Source organism: Impatiens glandulifera, chromosome 5 (genome assembly GCF_907164915.1).
Source record: "Impatiens glandulifera chromosome 5, dImpGla2.1, whole genome shotgun sequence".
NCBI lineage: Eukaryota > Viridiplantae > Streptophyta > Magnoliopsida > Ericales > Balsaminaceae > Impatiens > Impatiens glandulifera.
The window spans coordinates 20,626,491-20,641,611 of NC_061866.1; positions in this window are offsets into that span (position 1 = coordinate 20,626,491).

A 15,121-nucleotide genomic window follows, 5' to 3' on the forward strand; every position below is an offset into this window, starting at 1 on the left:
CAATTAACAGTTGGTGGAACATAAACTATTTCATTTTTAAAAGCAACTTCTTCATGAATAGGATCAAATTCATTGTTAGTCATACTCCCTTTGACAAAACTTATTAGCTTAAGTTTGTCAATTGACTTTGACTTTTTTCAGGACAGGTTATGATCATTGCTATCAAATCCCAATCCGGATCTAGATCCAACAGGTTTCAACATGCTGATCTGATATTTGACAGCATCACCAGACCTTGTCCATGCACAAACAACATAGTTAAGCCTTTTGTTTTTAGATGAAAGAGTTTGAATCTGTTCCTTGAGCATCTCATTCTCAGATGAGATCTCTTCAATCTTCTTTTCAAAATCATTTGATTCTACCTCTTTTGACAAATTTGGTTTATTTAAATCTGATGAGGATTTAGTTTCATTTAGAGATTCTGCTAGCTTTCTGTACTCGATGACCATGTCATCTAGTGCAACTACCAATTGTTCCCTTGAAAACCTTTCGGAAGAGAAATCAAATACCTCTGTCTCCTGAGTTCCTTCCTCATCTTCTCTGGCCATGAAGCAAGCTACGTCTTCTTCATCACTTTCACTGGATGAGAAGTACGAACCACGATTGCTTCCTCTGTCATAAGAGCCTTCAACTCTTTTCCATAATCCTTGGTATCTTCACGCTTTGGCTTCCGGCATTCCGATGCATAATGACCTTTAATACCACAGTTAAAACAAGTAACATTAGCTTTAGATTTTCTATTATCATTAGAATTTGAAGAGTTTGAGTTAGAGTTGCTCTTCTTCATGAAGTCGCCAAACTTCTTCACAAAGAGAGACATGGCATCGCTTCTTAGCTGCTGAGCTGCCATCTTCATGTCCGGAGCGGTTGGTGGCTCTTCAGCAGTCACCAGCGCCTTGGCAATGATAAAGGAAGTGGGTTGATCTTCTTCCATCCTACAGTTCAACTCGAAGTCATAGGCTTTTAGGTCAGCGAAGAGATCAAAGAGAGAGATCTTGTTAAGATCTTTGGATTCTCTCATCGCCATAATCTTTATGTCCCATTCTCTTAGAAGAGCACGCATGACCTTGATAGCAAGCTTCCGGTTTCTATAGGTCTTGCCTATAATGGACAGAGAGGAGACGATCTTGCTGAATCTGGTGTCAAAATCGTTCATTGTTTCACCAGGACGCATTTTGAAGCTATTGAACTGTTGAGTAGCAACCATGATCTTGTTTTCCTTGGTTTGCTGGTTGCCTTCACACAGTTGAGTGAGTCTGTCCCAGATCTCTTTGGTAGTGTCACATTCGATGATGTAGTTAAACATACTGTCATCGAGAGATCTGTACAGAACATCAAGAGCCATGCTGTTGAGGTTGTTCTGTCTCTTTTCATCAGCGGTCCAGTCGACCTTCTCCTTATCAATATTTATAGGACCTTCTGTGACAACACTCCACATGTCATCATGAAGAGAAGAAAGATGAGCACGAACTCTTTTCTTCCAAACAATGTAGTTTTCACGAGAGAAGGTTGGAATGGCTGTAGCACTGGCATCTTTGGGTATGTTCGACATATTTCAAGAAAGGCTTGAGAATAGAAATAGGGCTCTGATACCAATTGATAGGATCAGCTTTATCGATAGAGATGGGGGTCTGGCTAAGGATGAAGGCTTATGAAAAACGGTTTGAAAGAAATCCTGTTAGGGATTTAATTCGCTTTCTATTCTACGCAAACTTATGTAAACACTTGAAACGAATTCAAGGTGGAATTGTTTACTTGGGTTTGAAGCCCAAGATGAAATATGAAAAGATGACAGAAAAGAAGAACACAATAGTTTGTTTATGGATGTTCGGAGAAACTCTTTACGTCACCCTTATTTCAACCACCGGAAGGATTCACTATAATATGATTAGAATCAAATACAGTTTACACACACTTAGCTCAATTACAAGATGAAGAATATCACTCAGCTAAAGGTGCTTTGATTCTAGCTTTCTCTCTCGATTCACACATAGTACAATCGGAAAGAAGCTTCACAGAATGAATTCAGTAAGCAAGATGATTGAGTAGTTTCTCTCTCTACAAAATCAGATTGCTTGTTCGTTGTGTAAGGCTCTGGTTCAAGTCACTAGGTCGTCCGTTGTCCTTAGGATTTGTTAAATACTGAGCAGGAGCTAACAGTCGAATCTTCAAGAATGATACGTGGCACTCTTCCATTGTAAAGCCTCCATTGTACACAACAGGTTCTGAGCACAAGGATCGTGGCCGTACAGAACTGGTGGTGCGCCGAATATTCCATCAGGGATGTACTTGCAAAACGGGTAATGTGAAGAAAATTATCTTACGTGGCATTCCTTGATTGGATGCATATAGTTGCTGTACAAATCTTCACTAGAAAGTGGAGTAGAAGTAGGGTACAACTATAGTACGTGGGTAGGAGAAATGCTAGATTCAAGCGTATTGCTTAAATTGAGCATTAGACGTATTTCAGTTAGACGGATTGTGAAAATCAGTCTAATGAAATAGGCCATCTCCTTCTAATAGAAAAACGTTTATTAGACCGCCTGGTCTTATAGAATTAGACTCGCGTCTAATTACAATAACCATTAGACTGTCACGTCTAACTCCACTGAGTTAGACTGCACGTCTAATTTCGGTTCTACCTCAGACTTGTCTGAAGGAGTTAGACGCACGTCTAACTTTCATTATTTAGACCACACGTCTAATTATCCTATAACCATTAGACCGGTACGTCTAACTCCACTGAGTTAGACTACACGTCTAATTCCGGTTCTACCTCAAACTTCTCTGAAGGAGTTAGACGCACGTCTAACTTTTATTAATTAGACCACACGTCTAATTATTCAATAACCATTAGACCGGCACATATAACTCCACTGAGTAAAACTGACACTTCTAATTCTGGTTCTACCTCAGACTTGTCTGAATGAGTTAGACGCACGTCTAACTTTCATTTTCTATTAGACTACACGTCTAATTCCGAATATCAATTAGACTACTTGTCTAATTACAAATATATTAGACTACACGTCTAACTCCGATGAGTTAGACTGTACGTCTAATTCTATTAGACTTGCGTCTAATTCCGTGTATTCATTAGACCATCCGTCTAATTCTTTACATATCTATTAGACTACACGTCTAACTCTGATGAGTTAGACTTTACGTCTAATTCTATTAGACTTACGTCTAATTCCGTGTATTCATTAGACCATCTGTCTAATTCTTTACACGTCTATTAGACTACACGTCTAACTTCGATGAGTTAGACTGTACGTCTAATTCTATTAGACATATGTCTAATTCTGTGTATTCATTAGACCATCCGTCTAATTCTTATTCAAATGAAAATCAAAATCGGTCTAATGACCCTCATTAGATCCAAGTCTTATAACATATTGTCTCAATACACACCTGTATCAAGACTCATAATTATTTCATCATCAAAATATCAGTGGTCAAATTATTTCAACACTTAGTCAAAATAATTTGACCCAACAGATTGATTCATCCCTTCTCCTGGACAGAGCGGAACCCCGAGTTCGTTAAGAAGAGAGCTTATTTGAGTAATGAAGCCGGTATGACGGGTAGTAATCATCCAGATTAGGATGTCAAACATCAGCCTAGACCAATTGACCGGAGTATCAGTTGTGATAGCGGTCATGATGTTGAAGACAGTTGCGCAGTAGGTGTTGGTTACATCCTTTCCCAGGTTGGCCCTACCAATGATGTCATTGAGAAGTTGATATTCAGCCCTCAATGATGACCGAGCTCCGTGGTCATCGACCGGAAGGTTGGAGCGAAAGAAGTTCAAAGAGATTTCGGCTTTTAGTTCAGCCGAAACATTTAAATCAGTAAGACCTTCTTTCGGAAGGTCGAAGCACCGAGCAAAATCACGCTCGGAGAAATCAAACACTGTTCCTCTAACCCTGGATTGGATAAGGGTATCAAAGAAAGGGGTACCACGGAAGATTCTAGCATTATGGAAAAATTCAGTAAGAGTTTCAGGGAAGATGACATGTTTGTCATCTAGGAAAGGCTTCAGACCGATACTTTCTAGAGATTTAATCATTTTGAAAATCTCATAGTATTGTGTTCCATGTGTGGAGTCAAAATCGACTTGAAAGATGTTTTGGAACTGATACATTTTTGTCTTAGTGAGATGATGGATTGATATTGTGGATATTTATCTGATGTTCATCTAACTTATATATTAGTTGAAGGATGATATAGGTGAATAGTATTATCCAGAGGATAGCAAGTAATTTAGTCTATTAATCATAGGATAAAAAGACTTGAATGAATTAGGGTGTGAGTCATAGGCCTGGACAGTGAGAGATATCATATCTTCACGTCTTTTGAGGCATGACTGTTTTGTTTTGAAAATGTATCTTTTCAGAACAGATACATCTAAACACAGACAGTTGTTCCATTTTGGTTAGGAACCCAAATATTCCAGAATATATTATATTCAAACCGGTTGGTTTTCAGTCATTGGTCCCGATGCAGTTAATTAGTGTAGGTACTAAGTAACTGGTCGGTTTACTGTAACTGATAAACAAAGCGGTTCTTCAATAAATACGATGGTAAATTCGGTTTCTGACATTTTAGGAAGAACTGTCGGTTTTGTCTGTCCGAACCGATTTTTCCCTTTAGAAATCAAAGGTTTAAGAAATGAGTTGATTAATATCGGTTAAACTGAGGATGTTTCTGAAGTAAGAAAACTTAGCTTCCTACAGAGGCTTTGTGAAGATATCGGCTACTTGTTGTTATGTTGATATGTATTCCAGCCGGATATGCTTCTGCATGACATGTTCCCGGATGAAGTGATGCATGTGCTTGGTTCTAGAGTGTAGAACCGGATTGTACGTGATTGCTATGGCACTTGTGTTTTCACAGAAAATAGGAGACTCTTCGGCGATGATACTGAAGTCCTTTAGTTACTGTTGAATCCATAGGAGTTGTGAACAACAACTTCCGGCTGCCAGGTATTCAGCCTCTACGGTTGATGTAGCAACCGACGTTTGCTTCTTGCTGTGCCATGAAACAAGCCGATCACCTAGGAATTGGCATGTTCCGTTGGTACTTTTTCTGTCAACTTTACAACCTGCATAGTCTGCATCAGAATAGCTTGTGAGTTTAAAAGATGAGTCCTTTGGATACCACATAATGACTTCAGGGGTTCCCTTTAGATATTTCAGAATTCGTTTAGCGGCTGTATAGTGAGACTGTTTGCGATTAGCCTGGAATCTTCCACACACTCCGACTACAAATAGTATGTCCGGTCTACTTGCTGTCAAGTATAAAAGTCAACCGATGATTCCACGATAGGCTGTCAGGTCTACTCCCTGACCGTCATCATCTTTATCCAACTTGATTGATGAGCTCATTGGAGTGGTTGCAAATGAGCATGTGTCCATCCCAAATTTCTTTAGAAGTTCCTTTGTATATTTGGGCTGACATGTGAAGGTTCCTCCTTCGAGTTGTTTAAGATGAAGGCCTAGGAAGAAGCTTAATTCTCCCGTCATACTCATTTCAAATTTCTTAGTCATCAGGGTTGAGAATTTATCACACAGCTTAGGATCGGTTGATCCGAAAATGATATCATCCACATATATTTGAACAAGTAGAATGTGCCACTTTTTCTCAAATTTAAATAAGGTTTTATCCACTGAACCTATGGTAAAATCATGATGCATCAGAAATGCGGTTAATGTATCGTACCAAGCTATAGGAGCTTGTTTTAAACCGTACAATGTCTTATTTAAACGATATACGTGATTAGGCAGGTCAGCATTTTTAAAACCGGGTGGTTGTTCAACATATACTTCCTCACGTAGGTCACCATTTAAAAATGCACTTTTAACATCCATTTGGAAAACTTTTAAATTTTTGAATGTAGCAAAGGCTAGAAAAATCCTAATGGCTTCAATCCTGGCTACATCGCAAATGATTTTCAAAATCAATGCCTTCTTCTTGTTTGTATCCTTGTGCTACTAATCTAGCTTTGTTTCTCGTAACCGAACCGTCTTCATTGAGTTTATTTCTGAATACTCATCTTGTTCCTATGACTGGTTGATCTTTCGGTCTAAGGACTAGGTACCAGGCTTTATTACTCTCAAACTGATTTAACTCTTCTTGCATTGTCAAGATCCATTCCGGATCCATCAATGCTTCATCCACCCTTTTCGGCTCAATCTGGGATATGAAAGCGGAATTAAAATATTCCTCCAGTTTTTGTCGCCTAGTTTGGACAGATTTTGAAGGGTTACCTATAATAAGCTCAGGAGAATGATTTGTGTTCCTTTTGAGATTCGGTTCAGGAGTGTCTACCAAATCACCGTTTGTTTGATCAAGGCTAGACATATCGGTAGGCTGAGCAATAATGTCAGACCGACCGATTTCCTCAGTTTGAACCGAGGTGTCAGCTTCCTGCTGTGTGGCAGCTTGATCCGGTTGGGTTTCAACAACACCCATTTGGTCATGGACATACCGTCTGAAAACCGGAACCTCATCTTCAGTATCAGAATGGATATTATTATTTTCCAGTCTGTTGTGTAGATCAAGAAATGATGCATTGTTACTTTCAACCGATTCATCGAATACAACATGAAGAGATTCTTCCACGGTTAAAGTTCTAGTATTATATACTCTATATGCTTTACTAAATTCTGAGTAACCTAGCATGATCCCAATGTCGGATTTTGCATCCAAAGCAGATAAGTAGTTTTTGCCATTGATGTGAATGTAACATTTACAACCAAAAATTTTAAGATACCTAATGTTAGGAATTCTATCAAAATACACTTCATACGGTGTTTTGTTGTGAAATTTGTTGATCAGAGACCGATTTTGTGTATAACATGCAGTACTGATAGCTTCAGTAAAATTTCTAAGCAACACCAGAGTCGGCTATCATAGACCTTGTGGCTTCTTTGAGAGTTCGGTTTCTTTTCTCAGCCAGGCCGTTCTGTTGAGGAGTTCTAGCACTAGACAACTTGTGTCTAATGCCGGATTCATCCAGAAATGCATTTAGAGTACTGTTTGTAAATTTGGTTCCTCTATCACTCCTAATGTTGTTTATGCGTGTTGATTTTTCATTTTGTAAACGTTTAAGCAATGTAATTAAATTTGATGCGGTTTCACGTTTAGATGCCAAAAATGTGACCCATGTTTATCTGGAATAATCATTAACAACCACCATAGTGTAAAGCATACCACCTAAGCTGGTGACCCTAATCGGTCCAAATAAATCAATGTGAAGAAGATCTAAACATCGGTTAGACTGAATGTATCCTTTACTCTTAAAGATTGACTTAGTCTGTTTACCCATTTGACATGCTGAACACACCTTATCCTTATTAAATACTATATCAGGAATTCCTTCAACTAGCTTTTTACCGCGGATATAGTTTAAGGTTTTGAGGTTTAAATGGTTTAGCGTTTTATGCCATAACCAGGTTTGATCAGTTTTAGCTACTATACAGACAGGATTCTCTACTTCATTTTTCCAATCTACATTGTATATATTTCCTAACCTATTTCCGGTTAGTAGTGTGCTACCCTGAGAATTTTTAACTAAACATGCATGCCTAAGAAATTCTACAGTATATCCAGCATCACACATCTGACTAATACTTAGCAGGTTAAAATGTAGATTTTCAACTAAAAGTACATTGTCAATTGTTAAATTACCATGGATAATCTTACCCTTGCCCACAGTTCTACCTCTTGAGTTGTCACCGAAAACAATCATTGCACCGGTTTCTATTTTGATGTCGGTTAGAAGGTTGTTGTTTCTAGTCATGTGTTTAGAGCAACTGCTGTCCAGGTACCACTCCGAGTTTCCTAGCCGTTTCTTCATATCCTGTAAAATATACATATTTACAACTATTTGGTACCCACATTTACTTGGGTCCACACTTGATTAGTCCCTTGGGTATCCAGACTTTGATAAGTCGGACAAGTTTCCCGGTTATGGTTCTCACTAATTTTCCTGTACTCGGTCTGACTTCTGTCTGTTTTCCTAAGAGTGCCTTGTTTTATGGTGGCCTTTGGTTTACTCTATGTAGTCGTGGATCGGCTTGTTTACCTTTTGGCCGGTTGGCTTTCCTTCTCTCAGGATGAAGCCATTTTTCGGAGTCTGTTGGACTTACATAGGTTATTTCTTCTTCCGGTTTTGAGTCACTTTCGTCGGTTGAAGAGCTCTTGACAAATCTTACTAAGGGAAGATTGTCTTTTGTGAGCTTCATCTTGTCAGAATGGTTCCGGTTGTCAGATTTGTTGTTTTTGTATCCAAGACCAAATTTGTATTTGGGATGTCTTTTATACTTAGACAACTGGTTCACCATTTCACTGGATCTTTTCCATTCGGCTATTCGATACCGGGTTCGTGCGTCTTCCTCTTCGGTCAACTCTTAAACTGACTCCTTGAGCTGTTCAGTCTTAGAGGATAGTTCAGGTGCTGCCTCGGTTTCTAAGATTTCATCAGGTTGAATACTATTGGTTTCAGATTCGGACCGGGTTAGTGCTATAGGTTCGGTTCCAAAGTTAAGTCGGGTTGGTATTAAGGTTAATAGGTTCTTGTACTCTACTACCATATCATTTAATGCATTAAATAACTCATCTTTAGTAAATGCTTCACAAGAAGTATCAAATACATGTTCTTCGTTTGCCATGAGACAAGTGAGTTCATCATCGTTGTCACTGTGAGCCCATAGACTTCCTCCATCATCGACTATCAGTGCTTTCTGAACTTCCCTTCCTTCACTGGTTTGTGAATAGTTGTTGTTTCTTTGGTTCTGATCATCCAGTTTCCGGTCATCCCGTCTTGGTTTTCTGCATTCCCACCTGAAATGTCCCAAACAATTGCAATTATAACATATAATTTTAGATTTATCACAGTAGTTATAGTTGTTGTTTGTCGGATGACTTTTCTTCATGAATCTTCCAAACTTCTGTGCAAGCATTGCCATAGCATCCTCAGTGAATTGTTCAGCGGTTCTGATCGGTGCAGGAGCAACCGGTTCCATGGATGTGACTAATGCCTTAGTAGCGGTTAAGGCTGATGCTTCATCTTCAATTCTAGATCTCATTTCAAACTCATATGCCTTAAGATCTTCGAATACATCGTGTAGCTTCATCTTGATTGGCAGTTTGATTCCCTCATCACAATCGTCTTTACGTCCCATGTACTCGGAAGAGATCTTAAAGCTTTGATGATAGTTTCCTTGTTATCATAATTCTTTCTAAGAGTTGATAGCTCGTTTATCACATTTGTAAACCAGTCACTGTACTCCCTCATGGTTTCTCCTAGCTTCATCTAGATGTTTTCAAACTTCTGGGTAGCCACCATTATCTTGTTTTCCCTGGTTCTTTCATTCCCTTCATGAAGTTGAATCATAGTTTCCCATACTTCCTTTGAGGTTTTGCAATCTCTGACCTTATAGAGGGTGTTTCTGTCCAAACCTTTGAAGATATGTTTTCTGGCGTGATTGTCCAGATTGTTTCTCCTCTTATCCTCAGTTGTCCAATCCTTTCTATCTTTATCAATTATTATCGATCCTTTAGTTAGGATAAGCGGCATTTCATCATTCATGGTGATAAGGTGCAGGTGCATGCATACCTTCCAGTTGGAGAAATCATCACCTTCTAGCATCGGGGGCTTATCGAAATTCATGCTTGCTTGCTTCGAGTTGCTTGAGTATTGAAACTAACTGCTTTGATACCAATTGTTAGGATCTAGGTCGCGGTTGGGGAACCGGGGTCTGTAAGGTTTACACCTTTCACTCAACGGTTGACGCTAATCCGGTTAGATATTAACACCGGGTTTCAATACTACACAAACTGTCACAAACCCTTGAACCGAGTTCAAGTGCGGAAGTGGTTTGTTTCAGGTTGAAGCAACACACACACACAGGATGAATAAAGATAGGTTTGGATAAGGTCGGTTTGGAGTTTAGTAGGTCGGTTTGAGGTTCAGTAAATCAGTTAAAATGATGTAAATCGGTTAGAGCGGTACAAGTTGGTTAGTATGAGTCGGTTAGAACGTAGAGCCGACATAAAGGAAAGAACAAGACAGGTTTTTATGGATGTTCGGAGATAAAACTCCGATGTCACCCCTTCTTCTCGAAACCGCGAGAAGGATATTCACTAAGGAATACACAAACACAATATCCAATCGAGACTTATTTGTTGCTCGATAAACACTCGTACAATTCTCACAGAAATTGTAATCTCACTTTAAATGCAAACTTAAACTTTAATCTTAGAGAGATAAAACACAACTTTGTAACTTGGGTTGTTGGAACTCTTAGAACTACATTTACTCCTCTTCAGCTCCTTCTTTTATAGGTGAAATGTGCCAACGGTCACATTTTTTCCTTGAATCTAATTGGTTGAGCAGAGGTTCATTGTTTTAGACCTGGCTGTTTAAGCTTCCAATGCGTAGGTCAAAACGGTTAGGTTTGTCCTTTACTTAATATGAAAAATGTCGGTTGGACAGTTGCCTGCACCTGGAAGGTTGCACCTCTGACTTATTCTAGAATGGAAAGATCTCTTCACGCAATCTTCTGCAACCTGTAGAGTATCATCACACTTGTATGGATATGGCAATGTTATAGTTTGTTCCTTTGGTATCATCTTCCGCAGATACTCAAAGTACCCGTTTGCACCGATTTGTAGGTTGTACTTACTTTGATATTCTTGGCTTCTTTCTCTAAGTAGCTTCTTCATCGGTTTTCCAGTTGGATGCATTTCGGTTTAGGATGTCTACCGGTTGTTCATAGCTTCAGGTTAACCGGATGACTTCCGGTTTTGATACATCTTTTGCCTTGTCTTCTAACCGGTCTTGTCTTCTTGATCGGTTGGATTCTTGACCGGTCAGATTTTTGACCGATCCTGGTTCTCAACCGTTTCTGCACAGGAAGTTTGTTTTTGTTAAGTTCTTATTTTAACCGGTCTAATTTATCTAACAGGGTGAATCTCTCATATGCAATGTTCCCTCTTTGACAAATCAACCATTTTTTTCACAAGTGAGAATTTTCCTCCACGTTCAAATGAGTGAGTTTTCATCAAAGATAATTTCATTCCAAACAAACTTCATCATTTCGAACCCTTAAAAATTCTCTTGCACTCATCTCCATCCAAATATAATAAATAGTATTTACAAATAAGTACTTGAAGACATTTGAACTAAAGTCATTACCATTTGTATTGATGATTGACATTTCCTTGATATCAGTCCATTCTTTTGGGAAGCTAAGGAGACTCGTTGATGTGGAGAACTTACCCCAAAGTAAGAAAGCAAATGGGTAGTTCCCAAAGAGATGGTCAATGGTCTCCTCATTTCCCATACAAAGAAGGTAACTAGGATCTGAGATATTCATATACTTCTTAATTCGATCGCGCGTGTTAGGTCTTTCTCGGAATTTCAACCACAAAATGAATTAGTGTTTAAGAATAACTTTCATGGATCACACTAATAGGACAATTGAACCACCTCCCCTCTATCACGAGCAATATTTCATGATAATCCCGAGTCAAACCAGCTTTTATTTTCAGCACTCCAAACTCGAGAATCCTCACAATTATTAAAATGACAAGAAGATAGAGTATTGAGGATCCTCGTACCTTCTAGAATTCCCTGAAAATGTTATTACATTCACCGTTTTTGACTTCTTGGACAGTAGCTAGTTGACATTTCTATCTTATTGAAATTAGAGAGAAGACACAATTATGAATAATAGGATGAACCTCGAACTAGGGGTCATGCAAAAATAGGGTTTCGTTCCAATTCCTAATCTGAAGTTTGATCATCTTACTAGAACAATCTTTGAGCTTCAGATTTTTTTTAATGGACCATGTCATTTCCATCTTGATCTTGCACGTATAGAAATGACCCTTCATTGATTCCCATGATATCGAATATGTTTGCCTTTGTTTCCTTATTCATACCGCCATAGAAGGCCATACTTTTACTCTAATTAATGATAAGACATGTAACACTATAAAAGATTGTGAATGCCTCCTTGGTACTTTTGACATATTCAATATCATCATGTGCAAAACAAATATGAGTTATGCTTTCTTCCCTGCAATATGGATGGTGAGTAAATGGGCAGTACTTTAGATGTATTTTAACAATGCACTCAAAGATCTGCATGATGAGGATAAAAAAAGTAAGAAGATAGGGTATCCCATTGTCTAACACTATTTTCCCTTTTAAAATACCATCATAAATATCATTCACGCTAATAACAAAGTTAGAAGTCGATACACACTACATAATCCACTCAATAAAAATGCAAGAAAAATTAGAAATAGTTAGAAACTCTTGAATAACACTTCATTTAATGGAATCAAAACCTTTTTGGATATCCATCTTAAAAGCCACTTGAGGTGAAATTGACTTCCTACCATAACCCATTAATAATCCCTATATAAGTAAGATGATATGGGATATAGATCTACCAAGGATGAATGTCGATTATCAAGGACTAATCAGGTTTGAAATAACAGTATTAAAGCGTTTCACTATGATTTTAGAAATAATTTTGTAAATTACATTAAAACATGATATGGAACGGAGGTCTTGAATCCTTCCAGGTGTGAAATTCTTCCGAATAAGGTTGAAAACTATGGCATAATAATCATAAATGTATGTAGGATCTTGACTATTCTCGAGAATGTCTTTGAAACCTCCCCGACATTATCTTGTTCATTTATATTTGTTATAATCATCTTGATTTGTTGTTTTTTAGTTGGTGGTGAGTTGATTCCAAATTCCATTTCCCTCTAGCGGTTGTTAAAGTCCTTGAACATTTTATTTTCACCTAGTTTAACATGTTTGGGAATTTTCTCGGTTGTATCATACTCGATATACATGTAAACTTTCTCAGTGAGGTAATTGTCTAGTTTTTTGATTTTTTAAACATAATAATGTTATTATTTAGATACCACTTCAAGTCCAAGTTAACTAGATATCTTGGGAATATCATGAGTAGCGTAGGAGTGTCGAGTCTTAGTGAACATATATCAATCATATAGTTTTCATGTAGAGACTTGGGTCTTTGTCCACGAACATTCCCAAATTAGGGAGTTAGAGGTCATGGGGAAGCATAGTTTGTTCTTCCTTCCTAAGGTTGCTTTTCCCAAACGTATATGGTCTTAGGAGCTTTATCTTTGGTTATTTGCTCTAAGTGAGTTTAAATTTTGGCCCAAGTAATTTTCATTTCTTTCATCATTTTTTTGTACTCAACCATATCATTGGAAAACATGGAATAATTAGAATATGAGACCATGAGTGTAGGTATACTCTTGAACGCCTGGATTAGCCCTTGTGAACATATTGTCTCCTTCGAATTCAAACTCCTCATACAATGACTATTTTTCCTCTTCTCTTTTTATTTGTCTTTAAGCTCAATACGGGACTAATTGAGGAATAAGTTGGGGGGTTGATTGAGTTTTGTATGGATATCACAAGTTGAAATAGTTAGCGCAACGACTTAGCCAATTATTTCTCATAGCATAGCCCTTAACTCTTATATTTTAATTTTTGGGTTGCTTCCCTCGGGCTACATTCTTCTTTCATTGTGGCCTTTACGAATCTACTTGTTAACAGATCTCTTTTCGGTGGATTTGTGGCATGTTTATAACCTGAAATTGAATGTTTCGGGTCATGAGGTTGGAAATGAGAGCTTTATCATTTAGAGCAATATCTCAAGTTATTACTATGCACATACGTATTCCTTAAATAGAATTAAAGACTAATTTTTATAATCCTGGTTTTCATTTTAATTTTTATTTTAGGAAACGTGAAATACATGTGGTTGTTTAATGATCAAAAATCGAAACTAAGATAAATGTACTCCCCTCATTCTCACATTTACATGTGCACTCTTATCGTTTGTACAATGCATCGTTTGTACAATGCATAAGAATGAGTATTATACGTATTACATTGATTGCTCATTTAGATTCTCATTTTTTTTAATCTTTTTATCATCTTTCTTTATTTTTTTTCATCATTTTTCTATCTCTTTATATTCATAAATGCAGGTAGTAAAAATGGGTGTATATTTATCTATGTATGCATACACATATTTACATAGATATAATAGACACATACATGGCTTATGAATAGTTTGTTACAAGAGTAATTAGGCAATGTATAAAATTATGAATTATTTTGCTAAAGCTTTCATAGGAGGAGACCAACGAAGCGTAACCATAATGATATTCAAACAAATAGTCCATGAGGAGGAAGTCGTTTAATCTCGGGTTCTTTTCCAAGTTTTTTCCCTCACAATATCATCACTCTATAACAGATCATCGAGTATTATTGACACATCTCAGATTTAAAATATAGATGTGTAGGTTGCGTGAAATAATTCACAATCTACACATCTTATAAGCAAAAGACTATGTTCGAATATCCAATGCATTTAATCAATGTAAGCAATCCAGGTTCGGGTTATATAACCTCATTTTATGTTCTTTGGTTTTTTTGTGTAAAAGTCATTTGTTTCAAGTTAAGCATCACTTCCTTCCCCATTAGAGTCGCCAGTTTCTGTAACATTTATTTTCAGATCCTGTCTATTTCAGTTTTAAAACATTAACATTTTAAGAGTATCACTTACTTTGCTTCAAAAGATGAAAGAAAAATTTTAGAAATTCTTTTGGTTTTGGTGCTTGGTTGTGTGTGGGAAATAACATCGGTGTTGTATCCCACGTTCCCATTCAAAGAACAGTCTAACAAATCTGTATTTCTGTAAAAAAATGATTAATATGCCAAATTTTCAAAAATTATTTTAGGGTTGTCTAACAATTTTCTTTACAATTTTTGGACACATGTAGTAAATGTTATGGTTAAAAACAAGTAGGATAGATTGATAAAACCTATTGAGATGTCCCTAAATTAGAATATTTCTGTCCATTTTTTTCAAGAAAAATATGTTGTGTTATTTTTTTGAATTGTTTTAAATTTAACCCCTCATGAGAATATTTTCCCTTTCTTTTTGGTAGCAGACACGCGCGAAAAAGTATCCCTCTAGTCACCTATGCGTAGAAGGTCGTTTATTCCTTTCAACTATCATGACTATAACCATGAAATAAACTCAGA